We start from the raw sequence: 7,007 nt of genomic DNA on the forward strand, positions 1-7,007 counted from the left end.
GTCTACAGCCTAGCAAAATGATAGAATATAATTTATCATAGAAGTATCTATAAAGTAAGAAGAAATCAATGTTCCTGATTTTACTTTTGACACTCATAAGAGAGAGATCTTTGCTACAATGCCTCAAAGAATGAATACCATGTAATAATAAATAATAGTAATATAATAATCCTTATAATAAATGTGGGAATGAACTGCACAGTTATTTTGTGCATGAATATAGTCTAAATAAATCCATCAAAATAGTCTAAAGGTATCACATCAGAATATAAACCATAAACAATGAATTCTGTTACACTGAAAAGAAACAAATTTTTTAAAAAAGAATATAAACCACCAAGTAATCAACATAATACACTGTATCCAATAATCCAATGAGTTTCTCAACTTCCTGTTAGTATTTTGAGCCTGCTCTTTATTTGTTGTGGGGAGTTGCCCTGTGCATTCGAGGATATTTATCAGCATCTCTGGCCTCCACCCACTAGATGTCAGTAACCCCATTCTTCCACCATAACAACCTAAAATGCACCTAAACATTGCCACATATCCTCTGTGGGGAAGACCAAATCAGCCCTGATTAAAAAGCACCACCCTAGGGGAATGTTTCCACAGAATCCCCCAGAAATAGTTCTCCTTTTAGCAGAGGCTTTGAAAGCTATTAGGTGGTTGTCAACTCAAGCTTTGTCTGTTTCAGAAGTATAGAGAATGGAAGCATTCATCAGAGAGAATGGCATCATAACTGCAGAGATTTAGATTTGAAAAATGAGCTGACTTGATGTTGGCTGAGGAAGAAACTCCTGCCTATTTACCACAAGGTCACTTTGTCTTCTTCCCGGGCATCAGCTGAAAGGCGTATTCGCATGCCTTGTATGTACATAAATTTGGTTGTGTGGCAGAGTCCTGACCAACAGAATGTGAACAGAAGTGATGAGTACCATTTCTGGGCAAGACATAGAAGAAGCTGGTCAGAGCCCTCCTTGGTCTTTCCCCATTCTTCTTACTAGATGTAGAAAAAGATGATCACATTGGAGATGAGGAATCCACAAGATGGCAGGAGACATCTTGAAAGACAGGTGGAGAGCAGCTAATAGTCAATGAATAACTCGTGCGGGGCTGTCTTTGAAAATGAGAAATAAATAGTTTGTGTCTATGTATTGCTATGGTTTAGCTTATGCTAATAACCCAATAGGGTTAATAGCTTCTTCAAAACTAATAATGCCAAATATCGACCTTTCTAGGCCATTTTGCTGTTTTCACACATGACTTAATCATTTGTTTGAAGTGTCATGTGAAAATAAGTTTCACAAATAAGGTTTTTATCCCAAGGGCATTATGGGGGAATACTCATGACAAAACTAGGCAGCATAGGATACGACCAAAGCAGAACACGATAACAAACACATAGAAGATTATCCAACTCGAGACTTCTAAAGAGGAAAGGAGGCAATACTAAATTCCATCATTATTACTAGCTCTAGCCAAGGAATGTTGAAGTCAAAGCAACTGGATTTTCATACTCAGGTCTCAACTTGTCTATGAAGCTGCTATAAATTGTTCCTTCTGCCCACAGTAGTTATTGACCAATATTTTTCTTTGACCATGTATCATTTGTTAAATTCTCTTGTTAGTTATCTCGCGTCCCCTAAAATCACCAATAAGACTGTGAACCTTTTGGGGAGAGAACTAGGGTTCTCTTTAGAGACTTTAGGTTTCTCTAATAGCATTTACAATATGGCTTCCAATTTAGACACTGGGAGGGAGGGGAGACTGAATTCAGAGAAGCTGGCCCAGGTGGGGGTTTGGTTTGAAGAGGATTTGAAGAGAATGACCTTAGGTAGAAAAAAAAAAATGTTTGAAATAAAGAGTTCTACAGGTTCTTCCAGATATTCCCAGAGAAAAGGTAAGGCCAAAATTTCCCAGTGTTCTAAATGTGAAGTTCAAAGGTCCTTTCTAAAAATGACTAAGACGGAGCACCTGCGTGGCTCAGTGGATTAAGCCTCTGCCTTCAGCTCCAGTCATGATCTCAGGGTCCTGGGATCGACCCCCGCATTGGGCTCTCGGCTCAGCAGGAGCCTCTTCCCCCTCCCTCTCTCTCTGCCTGCCTCTCTGCCAAATTAAAAAAAAAAAAAAATCTTCAAAAATGACTAAGAAATGGGTAATGGGGACAAGAAACCAGGAAAAAAAACCTCTCTTTTGGAATACAGGTGCTAAATTGATATGTACACTGGCATCCTCTACTAGCCTCAAAAGAGAGTTTATTTTAAATTCTTGAAAATGATGATAGAATCTCATTCCCCAATACTGCCTCCTAAAAAAAAATAATATAATAATAATAATCCAGGATTTTTAAAATGAATTCCTAGAAAAGAACCATTGTGTTTCCGTTTTGGTAAGACCAGATTCCTTTTATACACACCTTACTACAATGAACAGACCAAGTAACTTAGAGAAAAAATGGCTTTCTGTTGAGAGAACACAACATGTTTAACCCATAAAAAACTGGATAAATGTATTGAAAACAGCTATACTTTTTTAGACAGGTGTTATATAAAAATTGAAATCTATGTAGAGGAAAAATACCCCCAATTCCTTGTAAAGTTTTAAATGCACTAACAATGACCCAATGACAAACGGATTTCATATAATATCCCAAGGTAAACTGATACGAACATTGTACTTCAAAACTGTGTATATTGTACGAGTTTATTAAAGGTTACTCTTACAGAGGACTTTACTAAATCACAGTTATCAATAACCCAAACAAAAAATTGATTTCATTCTTATTCTGATTTATTGATTCATTCTTATTTAAATGACCCACTTCTATTTCTAATAGTGGCAGCTTACTCATGGGTCAGGGAGTAAACAAAGTGAGAAAAACATTATATCACATATTCCTACACTATCAAAATTTAGGGGAAAATGAGAACAATAAGATCTTAAAGATGAAAGTGATGAGTTAAAAATTAATTTAAAATCTTCTGAAAAAGAACTTTTTCCCCCGAAAAGTGTGGGAACCACACAAAACAGAGAGACTTAGGAAATGATCATGAACTGAAGAAATTGTCTACCTTGCCCCAACACCTTGGCCACCTTGCAAGTATAGGCACCAACAATAACACAACTGTAGACTGTCATGTCGTATGCATTGCCTTCAGTCAATTTATAGGTCAAGTCATTTTCCCTGAAGAGCCCACACAATAATGTCCTCTGTACAAACTGACCCACTGTTGGGGAGTAAGGGGCATCCTGACCAAGAAATATGTGTTAAAACCTCTTGATGCTTGCTAAATCAGGCTAAACCAGACTTTCTTCAAAAAGCACTCTGGTAATAGCAATGAGGATACTAGATAGACACACGCAACCGCAGATTATTTTCCAAATGAAGCAATAAGCTGGTAAAGCACTCCATTTTCTGAACACCAGGAAGAAAAAAAGAAGACTGTCACAAATCAAAGTGCACTCATCTCCAAAGCCAGTATCATCACCTGTTGAAATGGGAGAAGGAAAGCAACAGATTCGCCTGAAGACCCTAACTATAGGTTTTGGGGAAAAAATAGGCTCTCAGTGCTGGAGTCTGTGCTTACTGTTAACAGATGCCATCTCTGAAGCCTGGGTCTTAGAGATTTAATTATTTGTTGACAAATGAATGAAGAATGAACAGTGAAAGCTCCAAAACAGCTTTGGCGGTAGGGGCCAAATATTTGTTGCATATCAGACCGAGAGGACTACACTTCTCATACTTTGATATGCTGCACATCCTCTGGGCAAGTTTTAATATTTCAGATTCTGACTGTGTAGGTCTGGGATTGGACCCGGGATCCCGCATTTGCAGTAAGTTCCCAGATGATGACCACGCTGATGGTCTACAGAATAGCAAAGCGTTTATCTTGTTGACAGACTCGCTTGAATAACTTGAAGATTTGCAAGAGACTCATACCATTACCATATTTGTGTATGAACTTTTGTGCTTGCTTCTGAGAGAACAAGCTGGTGAAATAATTTCACGTTTTAAATTGCATTTTACAGATAACAACATTGTTTGATTTCAGATATGTCCATATTATATCTATGCTTTCTAGTTGACAACTAGTTCCCTGGTTGCCTGTGAGCCCTGGGTGGCTCAGTGGGTTAAGCCTCTGCCTTCCGCTCAGGTCATGATCTCAGGGTTCTGGGATGGAGACCCACATCGGGCTCTCTGCTCAGCAGAGAGCCTGCTTCCTCCCCCTCTCTCTGCCTGCCTCTCTGCCTACTTGCAATTTCTCTCTCTGTGTTAAATAAATAAATAAAATCTTTAAAAAATAGAAAAGAAACCTTATCTGTTATCATTCTTCTTATTATGCTTATTATTGGTTTTATTAATAAATCTAACTTAAATATAAAATTGCTTCTCTGAAAAATCATAATTAATTTTGGGGAGATAGGAGCTTATAAAACTTAAATAGTTTTCACATTTGACTAAAATTGCTCTGTAAATCACATCAAATCAAGGAAGCTTACTTGAGGGGAAAAATAAAAGTAACACAAAAATATTAACTTTCCCCTTTTTCCTTGTTCCCAGACATCCAAATGTATGTGAATGAAAACACTGTATATAAATGCATAAAATATATACAGTTGGCCCTTGAACAATACAGGTTGGAACTTCACTGGTCCATAAATATATGGAATTTTTTCAATAAATGTAGTACAGCGCTGTACATGTGCTTTGTCTTTCTTATGATTTAATAACATTTCTCTAATTTTCTTCATTGTAAAAATAGAATATAGAATACATGAAACATACAAAATACATGTTAGTTGACTATGTTATGGCATATCTTTAAGGCTTCTGGACAACAATAGGCTATTCATAGTTAATTTTTGAGGAGTCAGAATGTACATGTAGATTTTGACTATAATGGTCTGTGCCTCTACACCCCATGTTGTCTGAGGGTCAATTACATTCTTCCTTCTGATAACAACTACATGAAAAACAGAAGAGAACCATTTCCTCCCCAAAGAAACCTTATTTTCCAGTCACTCTTTTTTTTTTTTTTTTTTTGCTCCAATAAGCTTCACTGTTCATGTAATTAAATAAAAACAAAAGGGATATCAAGAGTTGGAGATGATTTCAAGGTTTTTAGGCCTAGTAACTAGTAGAGTGGTTATGTTCTGGTTGAAAATATGGAAAATGAGTGACAAGCTATTTAAAAGAAAATAAGAGTTAAATTCTGCAAGGAAGACATTTGTGCGGGGAGGGTGGAGGAGAAGGGGCAGAGATAGAGAAAGAATCACAGGTAGGCTCCACACCCACTGCAGAGTCTGAAGCAAGATTCGATCTGAGGACCCTGAGATCTTGACCTGAGCTGAAATCCAGAGTTGGATGCTTAGCAGACTAAGCCACCCAAGTGACCCTAGAAGGAAGATTTCAACTGTGTTGTATCCTTGCATACATCTATACACAATGTGGATACAAAATTACCATTTCAGATAAAAGCTTGGAGCTCCTCGCTATAAAGGAAGTGGGGAGATTAAATTCAAGAAGCATTCACCTAGGGAAAGCATGGAGAAAAACAGCTCTAACTCAGGGACTCAACTTGCTATGTGCACATAATTAAGAAATGTAATCTGGGGCCAGCAAGAGAAAAAGAGTCTAGAGAAAAAACTAAAAAAAAAGAAGAAGAATGACTCAGATATCCATTTATGATACTAAACTATTATGTCCCTAATAATTAAAAAAATGCAACTGATGTATTATCAATGGAACATACACCTTAAGGCATTTTAAAAACTTATTTTCAATGACAGATGCTGGCGAGGATGTGGAGAAAGGGGAACCCTCCTATGCTGTTGGTGGGAATGCAAGCTGGTGCAACCACTCTGGAAAACAGCTTAGAAGTTCCTCAAAATGTTGAAAATAGAACTACCTTATGACCCAGAAATTGCACTACTGGGTATTTACCCTAAAGATACAAATGTAGTGATATGAAGGGGCACATGCACCCAAATGTTTATAGCAACAATGTCCACAATAGCCAAACTATGGAAAGAACCTAAATGTCCATCAACAGATGAATGAATAAAGAAGAGGTGGTGTATATATACAATAGAATACTACGCAGCCATCAGAAGAAATGAAATCTTGCCATTTGCGACGACGTGGATGGAACTAGAGGGTATTATTCTGAATGAAATAAGTCAATCAGAGAAAGACAACTATCATATGATCTCCCTGATATGAGGAAATGGAGATACAACATGGGCGGTTAAGGGGGTAGGAGAAGAATAAATGAAACAAGATGGGATTGGGAGGGAGACAAACCATAAGAGACTCTTAATCTCACAAAACAAACTGAGGGTTGCTGGGAGGAGGGGGGAGGGAGAGGGTGGTAGGGTTATGGACATTGGGGAGGGTATGTGCTATGGTGAGTGCTGTGAAGTGTGTAAACCTGGTGATTCACAGATCTGTACCCCTGGGGATAAAAATACATTATATGTTTATGAAAAATAAAAAATAAAAATTTAAAAAAATTTTTTAAAAATTAAAAAAATTTATTTTCTGGTAGCATGGAGAATGTATACTTATTCTCACTCACGATGCAGAAGCAAGATTTATATAATGATGGTCCAGATTAGAAGTGAAGGCAAGGTCCAAGGTAATAGATAAACCATCTGGCTTTATTATCCCCAAATAAATTTGGTTCTATAGCAGCTGACTAAATATTCAATTTAGAGAACCGCGCAGAACAAAGAAGCAGCAGACCCAATGACGAGTCTCCAAGATGTTACAAGCTCAACAAATATGGAGGCACAATGTCATGTTGGTCCTATAATGAGACAAGGTAGTACATGACAAGGGTTCAAAATAGGGGCATGGAACTTAATTTGGTATCTGAGTAGACAGATGATTGTGTCTTACACTGTGTGAAGATTTCTTTTAAGAAGAAGAACGATCACTGAGCATAAAGGATGCATGGACAAGGAGTTCATTAATCACCACCTATTCATGCCGTTAATAAAGGATA

This window comes from Mustela nivalis (genome assembly GCF_964662115.1).
Source record: "Mustela nivalis genome assembly, chromosome: 3".
NCBI classification, from domain to species: domain Eukaryota; kingdom Metazoa; phylum Chordata; class Mammalia; order Carnivora; family Mustelidae; genus Mustela; species Mustela nivalis.